The sequence below is a fragment of the Coffea arabica genome, chromosome 6e (assembly GCF_036785885.1).
Source record: "Coffea arabica cultivar ET-39 chromosome 6e, Coffea Arabica ET-39 HiFi, whole genome shotgun sequence".
NCBI lineage: Eukaryota > Viridiplantae > Streptophyta > Magnoliopsida > Gentianales > Rubiaceae > Coffea > Coffea arabica.
In genome coordinates, this window is record NC_092321.1 from 14809459 (window position 1) to 14831719 (window position 22261).

Consider the following 22261-nt stretch of genomic DNA (forward strand, 5'->3'; position numbering starts at 1 on the left):
TCACTACAACACTTACTAGCACTAGAAGAAAGGTTTTTATGGAGTAGAATCTAATCTAGGCTTTTGTTTGTGGGAGATTGAAGCAAATGGAGCTTGAAAGTTGAAGAAATGCACTTCCTTCTTGAGCTAGGGAGATCCGGCCACCAAGAGAAGAAAATGGTGATTTTTGTGCATTTTTTTGATATTTAATCCTTTGGTCAAAAAAGTCAAGAAAGTGAATAGTAATTCTTAAAGTCCAACCAATGAGAATGTGACACTTGTCACCTCATTAAATGCATTCCTATCCTTTCTTTCTTCTCTCACATCAATCATTTCACACACTCTACTTGTCTATTAACACCCGATAAATTTTACACAGTATCCGGAATTTAACCTAATTGGCCGAATTTTTCCGAACTTTTCGCACTAGTAGGTCCCACGTCCAATATATATTCTTAATTTTTTAAAAACTCACTAATGCTAGAAAAATCATCTAAAAACTTTAGTTGCTCATAAAATCCACCCAGATAATATTTCTAAGCCAGAAATGCAAAAATTATGCAATTAAAGGAACTAAAACCCTAGGAAAATATTAGGGTTTTTACGGGTTCTCACACTCTTTTTTTTCGGGGCGTCACAATCTCCCCTCCTTAAAAGAATGTCGTCCTCGACATTCCATCTTGTACTAATCAAGTCAAGTCAACCCGCAAGAATCACTAATATTTCAAACCAAACCCACAGTCCGGCATCCTAAATTTCAAGTCTAGGATACACTACAGAGATCTGAAGCCTAAGCTCTGATACCAACTGTCACGGCCCCACCTCCCCCTGAGGCGAACCAGAGGGTTCGGCGGGCCGCGTGCCCAGCTCTCGCCGGGACTCAGTCGCTCACTACAGTCCTCAACCCAATTACAATATAAATCTCAAAATTTCATCAAATTCTCCAATGATTACCTATTACAAATGCAGCGGAAACTGATTCCAATCGTAGAACGTATACTTACATCCATATCAATTTCAAATATTTATACAAGACCAACTCGTACATAAAATAAATCCAAATCTAAACTGTACAAGAGATAACTCATCCGGTCACATGAACAAGTACTACAAGCCTTTCCTTCGCCACGAGCCCTGTGGAGGGGAATAAAACATTTTGGGGGTGAGCTAAAAGCTCAGCGAGTAACCAGTAAAAATCAGTAATCAAATATATTTCACAATCGTTCATTTCAATGATGTCATGAATCGGTAATCACATGTACGTTTATTGCTCTCTTGAGCCAGTGAAATCGTTGTACTTAAACACCCAACGCTCCAAACAAACATTTAACAGTAAACAATCAGAGGGGGAGCCATTTGCTCCAGACGAACAGTACACAGAGGTGGAGACGTTGGTGTTCAGCACACGAATTCCAAATACTCATTTAAGCCAAAACATGTCATGGGCCACATGCAAGCACTCGTGATATGCAATCAAGTAAATAGTGCAAGAAACGGTTCATAAATAACTTTGGAAACAGTTTAGGGTCACTCACCTCCACGGCTCAGAAACCATCCATCATGTATCATTGCCTTGCTCAACTCCAAGCCTTAGATCACAAACCCAATGCAAACAAGTCCCTTCAAAGTTCGGACAGCACTTCCCCTACATTTGCTAACTTTTTCAGCCATCATGGCTTCATTATTACTCCAGCCAGTCCCAAAGTCACACAAATAAGTTCATCTAATATCCATTCAGCAAGCTCCAAGTAGTACAAAGACAAGTCAAGCTAGGGAAAAGTCCGGAAATGAAGGTTAAGCTCAAAACCAGAAAAACAGTTTTGACGTCATAATGCGGTAATGGCACAACTCTCACTACAATTATCGGTTGGGGGTGTAAGACCCACCGTTTCGAAGCTATGAAACAGGGCTACAACAATGTAGAAGGTCACTCAATCCAGTTCCTAGCCCAACTAGGTCAAAAATGCCAAAGACTAAACCAGAATCACCAAAACAGGTTTGCAAAACACAGAAAACTGTAATCGGTATATCTCAGTCCATACAAGTCCAAATGCCAAAATTCCAAAGGCATAAGTTACCTAATACATCCCGATACATTTCATCAGAAGACACCAACTCCAAAATCCAAACCAATTCCAGTCAAAATGGCCAATTACTATCGCAGTTTTCGCATTCTGATCAAAGCAGAACAGCTACAGTAATTTCGGCATAACTCACTCTACACTAATCCAAATGACCTGAAATTTTACTGGCACCTCAAACACATCAATACCTACAACTTTCATGTTTTGAGCAAAGTCCAATTCGGCCTCTAACCTTATGATATAAAACCGGACAGAATTAGGGGTTTATGAACCCTAACTTTCCAAAATTTATTCCAAATCCAAAATTGGTTGCAAATATCAATCATTTCCATCCACTAGAGTCATAACCCCTCATTATCAATCATCATAAACAACCACAACACCATAATCCAATTAAACCAGAAAAATCATCATAAAATTGAAAACTTCACCAAATCACTTCAAACCAAGATAAAAACCAGAAATTTCAGCACTCTAATCACTACTAATCATATCTTAAGCATCAATAGGTGTAGGTGGAAGTTTAAGCTTCACTTACCAAGAAACAAGAGAGAGAGAGATGTTGGCCACCTTAGACCTTCAAACAAACTTCACTACAACACTTACTAGCACTAGAAGAAAGGTTTTTATGGAGTAGAATCTAATCTAGGCTTTTGTTTGTGGGAGATTGAAGCAAATGGAGCTTGAAAGTTGAAGAAATGCACTTCCTTCTTGAGCTAGGGAGATCCGGCCACCAAGAGAAGAAAATGGTGATTTTTGTGCATTTTTTTGATATTTAATCCTTTGGTCAAAAAAGTCAAGAAAGTGAATAGTAATTCTTAAAGTCCAACCAATGAGAATGTGACACTTGTCACCTCATTAAATGCATTCCTATCCTTTCTTTCTTCTCTCACATCAATCATTTCACACACTCTACTTGTCTATTAACACCCGATAAATTTTACACAGTATCCGGAATTTAACCTAATTGGCCGAATTTTTCCGAACTTTTCGCACTAGTAGGTCCCACGTCCAATATATATTCTTAATTTTTTAAAAACTCACTAATGCTAGAAAAATCATCTAAAAACTTTAGTTGCTCATAAAATCCACCCAGATAATATTTCTAAGCCAGAAATGCAAAAATTATGCAATTAAAGGAACTAAAACCCTAGGAAAATATTAGGGTTTTTACGGGTTCTCACACTCTTTTTTTTCGGGGCGTCACAATCTCCCCTCCTTAAAAGAATGTCGTCCTCGACATTCCATCTTGTACTAATCAAGTCAAGTCAACCCGCAAGAATCACTAATATTTCAAACCAAACCCACAGTCCGGCATCCTAAATTTCAAGTCTAGGATACACTACAGAGATCTGAAGCCTAAGCTCTGATACCAACTGTCACGGCCCCACCTCCCCCTGAGGCGAACCAGAGGGTTCGGCGGGCCGCGTGCCCAGCTCTCGCCGGGACTCAGTCGCTCACTACAGTCCTCAACCCAATTACAATATAAATCTCAAAATTTCATCAAATTCTCCAATGATTACCTATTACAAATGCAGCGGAAACTGATTCCAATCGTAGAACGTATACTTACATCCATATCAATTTCAAATATTTATACAAGACCAACTCGTACATAAAATAAATCCAAATCTAAACTGTACAAGAGATAACTCATCCGGTCACATGAACAAGTACTACAAGCCTTTCCTTCGCCACGAGCCCTGTGGAGGGGAATAAAACATTTTGGGGGTGAGCTAAAAGCTCAGCGAGTAACCAGTAAAAATCAGTAATCAAATATATTTCACAATCGTTCATTTCAATGATGTCATGAATCGGTAATCACATGTACGTTTATTGCTCTCTTGAGCCAGTGAAATCGTTGTACTTAAACACCCAACGCTCCAAACAAACATTTAACAGTAAACAATCAGAGGGGGAGCCATTTGCTCCAGACGAACAGTACACAGAGGTGGAGACGTTGGTGTTCAGCACACGAATTCCAAATACTCATTTAAGCCAAAACATGTCATGGGCCACATGCAAGCACTCGTGATATGCAATCAAGTAAATAGTGCAAGAAACGGTTCATAAATAACTTTGGAAACAGTTTAGGGTCACTCACCTCCACGGCTCAGAAACCATCCATCATGTATCATTGCCTTGCTCAACTCCAAGCCTTAGATCACAAACCCAATGCAAACAAGTCCCTTCAAAGTTCGGACAGCACTTCCCCTACATTTGCTAACTTTTTCAGCCATCATGGCTTCATTATTACTCCAGCCAGTCCCAAAGTCACACAAATAAGTTCATCTAATATCCATTCAGCAAGCTCCAAGTAGTACAAAGACAAGTCAAGCTAGGGAAAAGTCCGGAAATGAAGGTTAAGCTCAAAACCAGAAAAACAGTTTTGACGTCATAATGCGGTAATGGCACAACTCTCACTACAATTATCGGTTGGGGGTGTAAGACCCACCGTTTCGAAGCTATGAAACAGGGCTACAACAATGTAGAAGGTCACTCAATCCAGTTCCTAGCCCAACTAGGTCAAAAATGCCAAAGACTAAACCAGAATCACCAAAACAGGTTTGCAAAACACAGAAAACTGTAATCGGTATATCTCAGTCCATACAAGTCCAAATGCCAAAATTCCAAAGGCATAAGTTACCTAATACATCCCGATACATTTCATCAGAAGACACCAACTCCAAAATCCAAACCAATTCCAGTCAAAATGGCCAATTACTATCGCAGTTTTCGCATTCTGATCAAAGCAGAACAGCTACAGTAATTTCGGCATAACTCACTCTACACTAATCCAAATGACCTGAAATTTTACTGGCACCTCAAACACATCAATACCTACAACTTTCATGTTTTGAGCAAAGTCCAATTCGGCCTCTAACCTTATGATATAAAACCGGACAGAATTAGGGGTTTATGAACCCTAACTTTCCAAAATTTATTCCAAATCCAAAATTGGTTGCAAATATCAATCATTTCCATCCACTAGAGTCATAACCCCTCATTATCAATCATCATAAACAACCACAACACCATAATCCAATTAAACCAGAAAAATCATCATAAAATTGAAAACTTCACCAAATCACTTCAAACCAAGATAAAAACCAGAAATTTCAGCACTCTAATCACTACTAATCATATCTTAAGCATCAATAGGTGTAGGTGGAAGTTTAAGCTTCACTTACCAAGAAACAAGAGAGAGAGAGATGTTGGCCACCTTAGACCTTCAAACAAACTTCACTACAACACTTACTAGCACTAGAAGAAAGGTTTTTATGGAGTAGAATCTAATCTAGGCTTTTGTTTGTGGGAGATTGAAGCAAATGGAGCTTGAAAGTTGAAGAAATGCACTTCCTTCTTGAGCTAGGGAGATCCGGCCACCAAGAGAAGAAAATGGTGATTTTTGTGCATTTTTTTGATATTTAATCCTTTGGTCAAAAAAGTCAAGAAAGTGAATAGTAATTCTTAAAGTCCAACCAATGAGAATGTGACACTTGTCACCTCATTAAATGCATTCCTATCCTTTCTTTCTTCTCTCACATCAATCATTTCACACACTCTACTTGTCTATTAACACCCGATAAATTTTACACAGTATCCGGAATTTAACCTAATTGGCCGAATTTTTCCGAACTTTTCGCACTAGTAGGTCCCACGTCCAATATATATTCTTAATTTTTTAAAAACTCACTAATGCTAGAAAAATCATCTAAAAACTTTAGTTGCTCATAAAATCCACCCAGATAATATTTCTAAGCCAGAAATGCAAAAATTATGCAATTAAAGGAACTAAAACCCTAGGAAAATATTAGGGTTTTTACGGGTTCTCACACTCTTTTTTTTCGGGGCGTCACAATCTCCCCTCCTTAAAAGAATGTCGTCCTCGACATTCCATCTTGTACTAATCAAGTCAAGTCAACCCGCAAGAATCACTAATATTTCAAACCAAACCCACAGTCCGGCATCCTAAATTTCAAGTCTAGGATACACTACAGAGATCTGAAGCCTAAGCTCTGATACCAACTGTCACGGCCCCACCTCCCCCTGAGGCGAACCAGAGGGTTCGGCGGGCCGCGTGCCCAGCTCTCGCCGGGACTCAGTCGCTCACTACAGTCCTCAACCCAATTACAATATAAATCTCAAAATTTCATCAAATTCTCCAATGATTACCTATTACAAATGCAGCGGAAACTGATTCCAATCGTAGAACGTATACTTACATCCATATCAATTTCAAATATTTATACAAGACCAACTCGTACATAAAATAAATCCAAATCTAAACTGTACAAGAGATAACTCATCCGGTCACATGAACAAGTACTACAAGCCTTTCCTTCGCCACGAGCCCTGTGGAGGGGAATAAAACATTTTGGGGGTGAGCTAAAAGCTCAGCGAGTAACCAGTAAAAATCAGTAATCAAATATATTTCACAATCGTTCATTTCAATGATGTCATGAATCGGTAATCACATGTACGTTTATTGCTCTCTTGAGCCAGTGAAATCGTTGTACTTAAACACCCAACGCTCCAAACAAACATTTAACAGTAAACAATCAGAGGGGGAGCCATTTGCTCCAGACGAACAGTACACAGAGGTGGAGACGTTGGTGTTCAGCACACGAATTCCAAATACTCATTTAAGCCAAAACATGTCATGGGCCACATGCAAGCACTCGTGATATGCAATCAAGTAAATAGTGCAAGAAACGGTTCATAAATAACTTTGGAAACAGTTTAGGGTCACTCACCTCCACGGCTCAGAAACCATCCATCATGTATCATTGCCTTGCTCAACTCCAAGCCTTAGATCACAAACCCAATGCAAACAAGTCCCTTCAAAGTTCGGACAGCACTTCCCCTACATTTGCTAACTTTTTCAGCCATCATGGCTTCATTATTACTCCAGCCAGTCCCAAAGTCACACAAATAAGTTCATCTAATATCCATTCAGCAAGCTCCAAGTAGTACAAAGACAAGTCAAGCTAGGGAAAAGTCCGGAAATGAAGGTTAAGCTCAAAACCAGAAAAACAGTTTTGACGTCATAATGCGGTAATGGCACAACTCTCACTACAATTATCGGTTGGGGGTGTAAGACCCACCGTTTCGAAGCTATGAAACAGGGCTACAACAATGTAGAAGGTCACTCAATCCAGTTCCTAGCCCAACTAGGTCAAAAATGCCAAAGACTAAACCAGAATCACCAAAACAGGTTTGCAAAACACAGAAAACTGTAATCGGTATATCTCAGTCCATACAAGTCCAAATGCCAAAATTCCAAAGGCATAAGTTACCTAATACATCCCGATACATTTCATCAGAAGACACCAACTCCAAAATCCAAACCAATTCCAGTCAAAATGGCCAATTACTATCGCAGTTTTCGCATTCTGATCAAAGCAGAACAGCTACAGTAATTTCGGCATAACTCACTCTACACTAATCCAAATGACCTGAAATTTTACTGGCACCTCAAACACATCAATACCTACAACTTTCATGTTTTGAGCAAAGTCCAATTCGGCCTCTAACCTTATGATATAAAACCGGACAGAATTAGGGGTTTATGAACCCTAACTTTCCAAAATTTATTCCAAATCCAAAATTGGTTGCAAATATCAATCATTTCCATCCACTAGAGTCATAACCCCTCATTATCAATCATCATAAACAACCACAACACCATAATCCAATTAAACCAGAAAAATCATCATAAAATTGAAAACTTCACCAAATCACTTCAAACCAAGATAAAAACCAGAAATTTCAGCACTCTAATCACTACTAATCATATCTTAAGCATCAATAGGTGTAGGTGGAAGTTTAAGCTTCACTTACCAAGAAACAAGAGAGAGAGAGATGTTGGCCACCTTAGACCTTCAAACAAACTTCACTACAACACTTACTAGCACTAGAAGAAAGGTTTTTATGGAGTAGAATCTAATCTAGGCTTTTGTTTGTGGGAGATTGAAGCAAATGGAGCTTGAAAGTTGAAGAAATGCACTTCCTTCTTGAGCTAGGGAGATCCGGCCACCAAGAGAAGAAAATGGTGATTTTTGTGCATTTTTTTGATATTTAATCCTTTGGTCAAAAAAGTCAAGAAAGTGAATAGTAATTCTTAAAGTCCAACCAATGAGAATGTGACACTTGTCACCTCATTAAATGCATTCCTATCCTTTCTTTCTTCTCTCACATCAATCATTTCACACACTCTACTTGTCTATTAACACCCGATAAATTTTACACAGTATCCGGAATTTAACCTAATTGGCCGAATTTTTCCGAACTTTTCGCACTAGTAGGTCCCACGTCCAATATATATTCTTAATTTTTTAAAAACTCACTAATGCTAGAAAAATCATCTAAAAACTTTAGTTGCTCATAAAATCCACCCAGATAATATTTCTAAGCCAGAAATGCAAAAATTATGCAATTAAAGGAACTAAAACCCTAGGAAAATATTAGGGTTTTTACGGGTTCTCACACTCTTTTTTTTCGGGGCGTCACAATCTCCCCTCCTTAAAAGAATGTCGTCCTCGACATTCCATCTTGTACTAATCAAGTCAAGTCAACCCGCAAGAATCACTAATATTTCAAACCAAACCCACAGTCCGGCATCCTAAATTTCAAGTCTAGGATACACTACAGAGATCTGAAGCCTAAGCTCTGATACCAACTGTCACGGCCCCACCTCCCCCTGAGGCGAACCAGAGGGTTCGGCGGGCCGCGTGCCCAGCTCTCGCCGGGACTCAGTCGCTCACTACAGTCCTCAACCCAATTACAATATAAATCTCAAAATTTCATCAAATTCTCCAATGATTACCTATTACAAATGCAGCGGAAACTGATTCCAATCGTAGAACGTATACTTACATCCATATCAATTTCAAATATTTATACAAGACCAACTCGTACATAAAATAAATCCAAATCTAAACTGTACAAGAGATAACTCATCCGGTCACATGAACAAGTACTACAAGCCTTTCCTTCGCCACGAGCCCTGTGGAGGGGAATAAAACATTTTGGGGGTGAGCTAAAAGCTCAGCGAGTAACCAGTAAAAATCAGTAATCAAATATATTTCACAATCGTTCATTTCAATGATGTCATGAATCGGTAATCACATGTACGTTTATTGCTCTCTTGAGCCAGTGAAATCGTTGTACTTAAACACCCAACGCTCCAAACAAACATTTAACAGTAAACAATCAGAGGGGGAGCCATTTGCTCCAGACGAACAGTACACAGAGGTGGAGACGTTGGTGTTCAGCACACGAATTCCAAATACTCATTTAAGCCAAAACATGTCATGGGCCACATGCAAGCACTCGTGATATGCAATCAAGTAAATAGTGCAAGAAACGGTTCATAAATAACTTTGGAAACAGTTTAGGGTCACTCACCTCCACGGCTCAGAAACCATCCATCATGTATCATTGCCTTGCTCAACTCCAAGCCTTAGATCACAAACCCAATGCAAACAAGTCCCTTCAAAGTTCGGACAGCACTTCCCCTACATTTGCTAACTTTTTCAGCCATCATGGCTTCATTATTACTCCAGCCAGTCCCAAAGTCACACAAATAAGTTCATCTAATATCCATTCAGCAAGCTCCAAGTAGTACAAAGACAAGTCAAGCTAGGGAAAAGTCCGGAAATGAAGGTTAAGCTCAAAACCAGAAAAACAGTTTTGACGTCATAATGCGGTAATGGCACAACTCTCACTACAATTATCGGTTGGGGGTGTAAGACCCACCGTTTCGAAGCTATGAAACAGGGCTACAACAATGTAGAAGGTCACTCAATCCAGTTCCTAGCCCAACTAGGTCAAAAATGCCAAAGACTAAACCAGAATCACCAAAACAGGTTTGCAAAACACAGAAAACTGTAATCGGTATATCTCAGTCCATACAAGTCCAAATGCCAAAATTCCAAAGGCATAAGTTACCTAATACATCCCGATACATTTCATCAGAAGACACCAACTCCAAAATCCAAACCAATTCCAGTCAAAATGGCCAATTACTATCGCAGTTTTCGCATTCTGATCAAAGCAGAACAGCTACAGTAATTTCGGCATAACTCACTCTACACTAATCCAAATGACCTGAAATTTTACTGGCACCTCAAACACATCAATACCTACAACTTTCATGTTTTGAGCAAAGTCCAATTCGGCCTCTAACCTTATGATATAAAACCGGACAGAATTAGGGGTTTATGAACCCTAACTTTCCAAAATTTATTCCAAATCCAAAATTGGTTGCAAATATCAATCATTTCCATCCACTAGAGTCATAACCCCTCATTATCAATCATCATAAACAACCACAACACCATAATCCAATTAAACCAGAAAAATCATCATAAAATTGAAAACTTCACCAAATCACTTCAAACCAAGATAAAAACCAGAAATTTCAGCACTCTAATCACTACTAATCATATCTTAAGCATCAATAGGTGTAGGTGGAAGTTTAAGCTTCACTTACCAAGAAACAAGAGAGAGAGAGATGTTGGCCACCTTAGACCTTCAAACAAACTTCACTACAACACTTACTAGCACTAGAAGAAAGGTTTTTATGGAGTAGAATCTAATCTAGGCTTTTGTTTGTGGGAGATTGAAGCAAATGGAGCTTGAAAGTTGAAGAAATGCACTTCCTTCTTGAGCTAGGGAGATCCGGCCACCAAGAGAAGAAAATGGTGATTTTTGTGCATTTTTTTGATATTTAATCCTTTGGTCAAAAAAGTCAAGAAAGTGAATAGTAATTCTTAAAGTCCAACCAATGAGAATGTGACACTTGTCACCTCATTAAATGCATTCCTATCCTTTCTTTCTTCTCTCACATCAATCATTTCACACACTCTACTTGTCTATTAACACCCGATAAATTTTACACAGTATCCGGAATTTAACCTAATTGGCCGAATTTTTCCGAACTTTTCGCACTAGTAGGTCCCACGTCCAATATATATTCTTAATTTTTTAAAAACTCACTAATGCTAGAAAAATCATCTAAAAACTTTAGTTGCTCATAAAATCCACCCAGATAATATTTCTAAGCCAGAAATGCAAAAATTATGCAATTAAAGGAACTAAAACCCTAGGAAAATATTAGGGTTTTTACGGGTTCTCACACTCTTTTTTTTCGGGGCGTCACAATCTCCCCTCCTTAAAAGAATGTCGTCCTCGACATTCCATCTTGTACTAATCAAGTCAAGTCAACCCGCAAGAATCACTAATATTTCAAACCAAACCCACAGTCCGGCATCCTAAATTTCAAGTCTAGGATACACTACAGAGATCTGAAGCCTAAGCTCTGATACCAACTGTCACGGCCCCACCTCCCCCTGAGGCGAACCAGAGGGTTCGGCGGGCCGCGTGCCCAGCTCTCGCCGGGACTCAGTCGCTCACTACAGTCCTCAACCCAATTACAATATAAATCTCAAAATTTCATCAAATTCTCCAATGATTACCTATTACAAATGCAGCGGAAACTGATTCCAATCGTAGAACGTATACTTACATCCATATCAATTTCAAATATTTATACAAGACCAACTCGTACATAAAATAAATCCAAATCTAAACTGTACAAGAGATAACTCATCCGGTCACATGAACAAGTACTACAAGCCTTTCCTTCGCCACGAGCCCTGTGGAGGGGAATAAAACATTTTGGGGGTGAGCTAAAAGCTCAGCGAGTAACCAGTAAAAATCAGTAATCAAATATATTTCACAATCGTTCATTTCAATGATGTCATGAATCGGTAATCACATGTACGTTTATTGCTCTCTTGAGCCAGTGAAATCGTTGTACTTAAACACCCAACGCTCCAAACAAACATTTAACAGTAAACAATCAGAGGGGGAGCCATTTGCTCCAGACGAACAGTACACAGAGGTGGAGACGTTGGTGTTCAGCACACGAATTCCAAATACTCATTTAAGCCAAAACATGTCATGGGCCACATGCAAGCACTCGTGATATGCAATCAAGTAAATAGTGCAAGAAACGGTTCATAAATAACTTTGGAAACAGTTTAGGGTCACTCACCTCCACGGCTCAGAAACCATCCATCATGTATCATTGCCTTGCTCAACTCCAAGCCTTAGATCACAAACCCAATGCAAACAAGTCCCTTCAAAGTTCGGACAGCACTTCCCCTACATTTGCTAACTTTTTCAGCCATCATGGCTTCATTATTACTCCAGCCAGTCCCAAAGTCACACAAATAAGTTCATCTAATATCCATTCAGCAAGCTCCAAGTAGTACAAAGACAAGTCAAGCTAGGGAAAAGTCCGGAAATGAAGGTTAAGCTCAAAACCAGAAAAACAGTTTTGACGTCATAATGCGGTAATGGCACAACTCTCACTACAATTATCGGTTGGGGGTGTAAGACCCACCGTTTCGAAGCTATGAAACAGGGCTACAACAATGTAGAAGGTCACTCAATCCAGTTCCTAGCCCAACTAGGTCAAAAATGCCAAAGACTAAACCAGAATCACCAAAACAGGTTTGCAAAACACAGAAAACTGTAATCGGTATATCTCAGTCCATACAAGTCCAAATGCCAAAATTCCAAAGGCATAAGTTACCTAATACATCCCGATACATTTCATCAGAAGACACCAACTCCAAAATCCAAACCAATTCCAGTCAAAATGGCCAATTACTATCGCAGTTTTCGCATTCTGATCAAAGCAGAACAGCTACAGTAATTTCGGCATAACTCACTCTACACTAATCCAAATGACCTGAAATTTTACTGGCACCTCAAACACATCAATACCTACAACTTTCATGTTTTGAGCAAAGTCCAATTCGGCCTCTAACCTTATGATATAAAACCGGACAGAATTAGGGGTTTATGAACCCTAACTTTCCAAAATTTATTCCAAATCCAAAATTGGTTGCAAATATCAATCATTTCCATCCACTAGAGTCATAACCCCTCATTATCAATCATCATAAACAACCACAACACCATAATCCAATTAAACCAGAAAAATCATCATAAAATTGAAAACTTCACCAAATCACTTCAAACCAAGATAAAAACCAGAAATTTCAGCACTCTAATCACTACTAATCATATCTTAAGCATCAATAGGTGTAGGTGGAAGTTTAAGCTTCACTTACCAAGAAACAAGAGAGAGAGAGATGTTGGCCACCTTAGACCTTCAAACAAACTTCACTACAACACTTACTAGCACTAGAAGAAAGGTTTTTATGGAGTAGAATCTAATCTAGGCTTTTGTTTGTGGGAGATTGAAGCAAATGGAGCTTGAAAGTTGAAGAAATGCACTTCCTTCTTGAGCTAGGGAGATCCGGCCACCAAGAGAAGAAAATGGTGATTTTTGTGCATTTTTTTGATATTTAATCCTTTGGTCAAAAAAGTCAAGAAAGTGAATAGTAATTCTTAAAGTCCAACCAATGAGAATGTGACACTTGTCACCTCATTAAATGCATTCCTATCCTTTCTTTCTTCTCTCACATCAATCATTTCACACACTCTACTTGTCTATTAACACCCGATAAATTTTACACAGTATCCGGAATTTAACCTAATTGGCCGAATTTTTCCGAACTTTTCGCACTAGTAGGTCCCACGTCCAATATATATTCTTAATTTTTTAAAAACTCACTAATGCTAGAAAAATCATCTAAAAACTTTAGTTGCTCATAAAATCCACCCAGATAATATTTCTAAGCCAGAAATGCAAAAATTATGCAATTAAAGGAACTAAAACCCTAGGAAAATATTAGGGTTTTTACGGGTTCTCACACTCTTTTTTTTCGGGGCGTCACAATCTCCCCTCCTTAAAAGAATGTCGTCCTCGACATTCCATCTTGTACTAATCAAGTCAAGTCAACCCGCAAGAATCACTAATATTTCAAACCAAACCCACAGTCCGGCATCCTAAATTTCAAGTCTAGGATACACTACAGAGATCTGAAGCCTAAGCTCTGATACCAACTGTCACGGCCCCACCTCCCCCTGAGGCGAACCAGAGGGTTCGGCGGGCCGCGTGCCCAGCTCTCGCCGGGACTCAGTCGCTCACTACAGTCCTCAACCCAATTACAATATAAATCTCAAAATTTCATCAAATTCTCCAATGATTACCTATTACAAATGCAGCGGAAACTGATTCCAATCGTAGAACGTATACTTACATCCATATCAATTTCAAATATTTATACAAGACCAACTCGTACATAAAATAAATCCAAATCTAAACTGTACAAGAGATAACTCATCCGGTCACATGAACAAGTACTACAAGCCTTTCCTTCGCCACGAGCCCTGTGGAGGGGAATAAAACATTTTGGGGGTGAGCTAAAAGCTCAGCGAGTAACCAGTAAAAATCAGTAATCAAATATATTTCACAATCGTTCATTTCAATGATGTCATGAATCGGTAATCACATGTACGTTTATTGCTCTCTTGAGCCAGTGAAATCGTTGTACTTAAACACCCAACGCTCCAAACAAACATTTAACAGTAAACAATCAGAGGGGGAGCCATTTGCTCCAGACGAACAGTACACAGAGGTGGAGACGTTGGTGTTCAGCACACGAATTCCAAATACTCATTTAAGCCAAAACATGTCATGGGCCACATGCAAGCACTCGTGATATGCAATCAAGTAAATAGTGCAAGAAACGGTTCATAAATAACTTTGGAAACAGTTTAGGGTCACTCACCTCCACGGCTCAGAAACCATCCATCATGTATCATTGCCTTGCTCAACTCCAAGCCTTAGATCACAAACCCAATGCAAACAAGTCCCTTCAAAGTTCGGACAGCACTTCCCCTACATTTGCTAACTTTTTCAGCCATCATGGCTTCATTATTACTCCAGCCAGTCCCAAAGTCACACAAATAAGTTCATCTAATATCCATTCAGCAAGCTCCAAGTAGTACAAAGACAAGTCAAGCTAGGGAAAAGTCCGGAAATGAAGGTTAAGCTCAAAACCAGAAAAACAGTTTTGACGTCATAATGCGGTAATGGCACAACTCTCACTACAATTATCGGTTGGGGGTGTAAGACCCACCGTTTCGAAGCTATGAAACAGGGCTACAACAATGTAGAAGGTCACTCAATCCAGTTCCTAGCCCAACTAGGTCAAAAATGCCAAACACTAAACCAGAATCACCAAAACAGGTTTGCAAAACACAGAAAACTGTAATCGGTATATCTCAGTCCATACAAGTCCAAATGCCAAAATTCCAAAGGCATAAGTTACCTAATACATCCCGATACATTTCATCAGAAGACACCAACTCCAAAATCCAAACCAATTCCAGTCAAAATGGCCAATTACTATCGCAGTTTTCGCATTCTGATCAAAGCAGAACAGCTACAGTAATTTCGGCATAACTCACTCTACACTAATCCAAATGACCTGAAATTTTACTGGCACCTCAAACACATCAATACCTACAACTTTCATGTTTTGAGCAAAGTCCAATTCGGCCTCTAACCTTATGATATAAAACCGGACAGAATTAGGGGTTTATGAACCCTAACTTTCCAAAATTTATTCCAAATCCAAAATTGGTTGCAAATATCAATCATTTCCATCCACTAGAGTCATAACCCCTCATTATCAATCATCATAAACAACCACAACACCATAATCCAATTAAACCAGAAAAATCATCATAAAATTGAAAACTTCACCAAATCACTTCAAACCAAGATAAAAACCAGAAATTTCAGCACTCTAATCACTACTAATCATATCTTAAGCATCAATAGGTGTAGGTGGAAGTTTAAGCTTCACTTACCAAGAAACAAGAGAGAGAGAGATGTTGGCCACCTTAGACCTTCAAACAAACTTCACTACAACACTTACTAGCACTAGAAGAAAGGTTTTTATGGAGTAGAATCTAATCTAGGCTTTTGTTTGTGGGAGATTGAAGCAAATGGAGCTTGAAAGTTGAAGAAATGCACTTCCTTCTTGAGCTAGGGAGATCCGGCCACCAAGAGAAGAAAATGGTGATTTTTGTGCATTTTTTTGATATTTAATCCTTTGGTCAAAAAAGTCAAGAAAGTGAATAGTAATTCTTAAAGTCCAACCAATGAGAATGTGACACTTGTCACCTCATTAAATGCATTCCTATCCTTTCTTTCTTCTCTCACATCAATCATTTCACACACTCTACTTGTCTATTAACACCCGATAAATTTTACACAGTATCCGGAATTTAACCTAATTGGCCGAATTTTTCCGAACTTTTCGCACTAGTAGGTCCCACGTCCAATATATATTCTTAATTTTTTAAAAACTCACTAATGCTAGAAAAATCATCTAAAAACTTTAGTTGCTCATAAAATCCACCCAGATAATATTTCTAAGCCAGAAATGCAAAAATTATGCAATTAAAGGAACTAAAACCCTAGGAAAATATTAGGGTTTTTACGGGTTCTCACACTCTTTTTTTTCGGGGCGTCACACCCTTGACATTCAATTAATAAAATAATCCCATGAAAATTCAAGCAGACAACGTGCAAATATTAATAAATAAAGGAACACGTGAAAATTAATTAGATCTCACAGATTTTCGGAACTGCGCCGTCGAGTTGACCCTTGACTAGATGGAAGGCTTAGCCACGCCGCATAATTAAATCACCACACGAATTAATAAATTGCAAAGACATTGCGTTTTCTATTAGGAATCAAGGAATAAAAGGTGTTTTTCCCGTTGGGGAATATTGTCGAACACCTGGCGTGTGTCAGAGGCCAGTCCGGAGAAGAAAAGAAAAACTAAAGACTATGCTAAAAACTAAACTAAAAGATAAACTAAAACTAGAGATGTCTTCCTTCCCTACGTTATCCCTATTTAAGAGACAAAAGAAAGATAGACTAAAGCTATCTAGGTGGTCCCCACACATGTGGACAAAGCCTCCAAAGTACTTCTTCTCCCAAGTCTCTTTTCCGTAGCTTTCTTTGAAAAGCCCAAATGACTTATAGCTTTGTGGTCCCCACCAATCCAAGGGCCCAAGGATTGAAGCCCTTAGAAGTCTCCATATTCTCCATAAAGTCCCTCCTTTTTGGTAGTTTTCTGCTTCATTCCTGAAATTAAGTCCAGATACCAAATATGAGTAAATATCAGCAATTAACACAATATTTATCAGGGATAAAAGGGGAAATAAATAATAAAATTACTAACAAATTATACCCTATCAATACACGATTTTTTCTTTCGACTACACCATTTTGTTGTGGTGTATAGGGAGCAGTCACCTCATGTTTTATCCCAACAGACTCAAAATAGGTAATATCATAATATTCTCCACCTCTATCTGTCCTTAGACATTTGATAAAGGATTCACAATGAAGTTCAACTTCTGATTTGTATGACTTGAATTTTTGTAATGCTTCACCTTTTGAGTGTAACAAGAAAACATGACAGTATCTACTATAATCATCAATAAAAGTCACAAAGTACTTTTTACCACCCAAAGTAGGAGTACCATGCAAATCACATACATCACTATGAATAAGATCCAAGATTTTAGATGATCTTTCAACTTTAGGAAATGAATTTCTTGTGATTTTCGTTAGCATGCATGTTTTGCATTTTCCTTCAACCTTATCACAATATGACAGCAAATCAAGTCTCATCATTTCATGCATTCTTTTGTAACTAACATGGCCAATCCTATTATGCCATAAATCAAAAGAAGACTCAACCAAATACGCAGAAATAATATCAATATTATTATTTCTATTAGCAAGTACATTCAACTTAAACATCCCATTGCAAAGATATCCCTTGCCTACAAACATACCACCTTTAGACAAAATAAATTTGTCAGACTCAAACACAAGTCTAAAGCCAAATTTATTTAACAGCCCAGCCGACAGCAAGTTCTTCCTAACTTCCGGTACATAAAACACATTTGTCAAGGTTACAACATTGCCGGAAGTAAATTTTAATTCTACTTCTCCAATGCCTTGAACCGGAATTGTAGCAGAATTTTCCATGTAAACAATGGTGCTTTCATCCACCGGTTTCATGGACTTGAAGAACGTTCTATTATTGCACACGTGTCACGTAGCTCCAGAATCAACCCACCAAGCAAAATCATCTTCAATCATATTGATTTCAGATATCATTGCTACAAGATTTTTACTTGTGTTTTGGGAAGACTCTTACTTCTTCTTCTTGTTTTGAAGAATCTTGCACTCGGACTTGTAATGTCCCTCTTTCTTGCAATAGAAGCATTGTCCCTTCTTTCTTTTCTTGGATTGATTCTTGGGTTGTTGGCCCTTCTGGCTTCCTTGAGACTTTTCAGTTTGCCTCTCTTCAATCACATGCACTTTTGAAGTAGAATCTTTGTTCTCTTCAAGGATTTGACTATCCTTCTTTTCTTGCATGCGAATTTCCTCTTCTACTCGAAGAGATTTAGCAAGAATCTCAAGAGAGATATCCTCTTTCTTATGTTTGAGGTCTCTTTTGAAATCTTTCCAAGAAGGTGGTAACTTATCTATTATAGAGTAAACAATAATGGCTTCATCCATGTGAAGATTGTGTTGTGTGAAGTGATTAAGAAGCCTTTCAATCTCACTAAATTGCTCCATAACAGACTTATTATCTACCATTTTATAATTATTAAAAGACGAGACAAGAAACTTCTTACTTGTAGCATCTTCTTGCATGTACTTGGACTCCAATCTATCCCAAAGTTCCTTGGCAGTAGTAATTGAATGGTAGACATCGAACAGGTTGTCACTCATGGTATTGAGGATGTGACCACGGCATATTTCATCGTCGTTCTCCCATTTCTGACGGTTTCGGATGTCTTCAAGAGTTTCTTCATTGGGATTGATCAATGGTTTTGGTGTGGTCAAAACATAGACCACTTTGAGTGCAAGAGAAGGAAACGAACACGTTTTTGCCAAAGAACGAAATTCCCTCCATCAAATCTCTCGAGCTTGACAATATTGGATGCCAAATCTTTCAAGGTACCAGCCATTGTAGAGTATGAATAAAGCCTAAAGATTGTTGGAAAAATTGCAAAGAACTGGCAAATATTGTAACAAGAATCGGCTTCAAATTGTGATAGATATCACTTTCTTTTAGGCTTTATTTGTCCGGTATAACGTGCAATAACCTTGGACAAATATCCTTTAGGATAAGATGAAGTTTGTTTGTCTTAAACTCTTGCACAAAGCAAGACAAACCTTTTGTGAACTAAGGAGTGCTTTTTGAGAGAGTATAGAACAGTAGGAAAGTGATTTTCTGCAGCAAACCACTCTCTACTTGACCTCTTTATATAGGAAGATTGTTTGGGAAACAAAAGGACTCATTAAATGAATAGATTCAAAGTATTGCGTACACATTCATGCATTTTAATTCATGCATCTCATGATCTTTAAGATCAAACATGAATCTATCCTTTCATTCAAGAATTCCCATATACATGAATACATTCATAAATGAATGTACATTTTAGAAACATTCACAATACTATATATGTACCAAAATCATTAATGAATATACATTAATTACATGTATGTACATCATACAAATTTTGAAAAGTTTCTAACACCAATACGGTCCATACGGGGTGAAAACAAAGTCCTGTGAGCCATAAGTTAAGTAGCTGATAGCAGCTATTTGAGGCCGGTTGGAAAAGGAAATTTCATGAGTTTTGAGGCACTCTTTAGCAATCTCAGGTGATGATGCAACCACACAAGAAATGGAACCAAAGTATACGTGAAGTAAGGGTCCACAACGGTTGGAGAGCTTGTGAAGAGCTTTGTGAGGCGCTGGAGAAAGCAGATGAAGGTGTCCGATAATTGGCAAGGCTAATGGACCGGGAGGAAGGTTATTAGAAGCTCGATTTCTAATTAATTTTCGAACAAAGATGGTTGAAATGAGCCATATAAGGAAGAGAATGATGTATCCTTGAACATTAGCCATGATTAAAACTTGGTGAATCTCGTAGATTTATCAGGCAGAGAATTCGAATTTGGTTAACTATGCAGTTAATGTTGCTTATAGTACAATGAACTAGTAGGATAATCTTTACTTTTTATAGCACATTAGGTTTGAGATAGCAATGTAATGAGGTCACTTGCAATTTTATCTGTGGTTGACATTTGTAATTTTTGAAACAATGCTAACTAAGATTCGATTACCATTTTGGCATCTTTTTAGGCATTTCCCATGATGTTACCATACTCGGGCGGCCGTTGGTTTGTTAATTTAGTACTTTGGAAGAGTTACCAATCAACAGTTGCATGTCGTCAAGTGCAATAATACGAAAAGAACTCTTTGTATTCTTTTTCCAAGAAGCACTCTCGATCTTGAATATTATATTGCCTGCAGGATAATAACTTTTTCTCACCCTCTAAGCCATATAAAACTGGACAGAAAACGAGATTTGCTCTAACATTGATCAAACTGCAGATAAGATTTGTTTCGATGATCAGAGTTCTACTTGATGAAAATTGTATTGTTAATTCTTGTCTACTCATGGATCATATATGTGAAGTTGGAACTATTTATGTTGCTTGGAGCTTTCAATTTGCTTTCTCGTGACAGTATTTTAAGCATGGTTCGCTTTCCCCATTATTCTTTTAAACTTGACGTCATCTAACAATTGATCGCATTTAAGGAAAATACTTCACTATCTATAACTAGACAGTTTTTAACCATTCGATTACCTATTAAACACCTCCACCTAAATAGGATAATGCCTAAAATTTTGGTGAAAAATTTCTCATCTGAAATAGTAAGTTGACATAAAAAAATTAGTAACATTTGTGTCTCGAAAGATAAATTAGAATAAATATGAAACTTACTTTTTCAAAGGAATAAATTATTATTTTATAGCCTAAACTTACCTTTTTATCGGGAGTAAGTTCAATTCAAGTAATAGTATGCTTTTATAGATAAATGGTAAATTTTACAGATAAGATAGTAAATTTGATTAGTGACTAAAACTTACTAGTTTATTGCATAAACTTACTATTCCACTTGAAAAACTTACATCAAACTGGACCAGGGAAGTTTATTTGAAATAATGATAAGATTTTGCAATTAAAAGGCAAGTTCTATTAGTAGAAGAAAGAATTGATTAATGAATGAAACTTGGTATTCTAGTTAATAAATACTTGTGTTATATCCGTATAATAAATTATTGTCCATATAATTTTAAAATTTTTTATATTTTATAATACATTTTAAAATTACTTTGAAAAATACTTATATTTTTCATATAACCTTATAAAACATATAATAATTTTTGTATTATATTCAATTATTTTGAAAATTTGGATAACAATAACAATAGTTATATATGAAATATCACTTGTCTATATATCACAAATTTTGTACTATGAACATAATAAGGTCATCAAGTTTTTTATTGAATTTACTGTCTGAGACACCAGAATAGGAGTTAAGGGTATATTAATGTAAATAATCTTTAAAAATCGTGGTAATTTGCCTATTATTTTAGTTCCTTAACTCTTAAATATATTCGTATTATTCACATATGGATTTATACAATTTTTTTGTCGAACTCATATTTTTTGCATTGAGCTTTTAATCATGCACAATATAGGTATGTATTATATTTCATATTATATCCATCCCATATTTTTACTAACTATGCTTATTACTTCATATTGTAGAAACTTAATATTATACTTGTGAAGCCTACTCATAACAAGAATTAGTAAGATTGATAAGAATAATCTTAAGTTTTTATGAATAAATTTTATGTAATCTGCTAAAAATATCATCTTATAACAATCTTAAGTTTATAGGCTAGTGGTACACAAACTATTAAAATTATCATTTCTTAAATGACTAAAACTTACTACTTGATGGCATAAATTTATCATATTAATTTGATCTACCTTAATAATTACCATAATCAAGTACACATTGGTTGTTGTTTTAAAATTTGCAGTAAGCTCACTATTCCCATCATTACTAGTAAAATACTCCTAATTAAAGCACAATAAAATGAAGTTTTTTTTTGGACTTTTTGATATAGTGCCTGTGTTTATTATGAAATTAGTAAACCTTTCTTACATTACATAGTTTCTGTTAAAAGTAGGAACATTTTCTAGATAAACTAGAAAATTTTCTAAAAGATTTTATTCTTTTTCACCAGTATAATGAAAAGAATTTTGCGCGTTGACAAAACAAATAGAAAG

General features: G+C 37.3%; 1 pseudogene; it reads right to left on the reverse strand.

The window, feature by feature from the left end:
- Positions 1–20012, reverse strand: part of LOC113696439 (cytochrome P450 93A3-like) — a 118055-nt pseudogene extending 98043 nt beyond the window's left edge.
- Positions 20013–22261: the final 2249 nt, after the last annotated feature.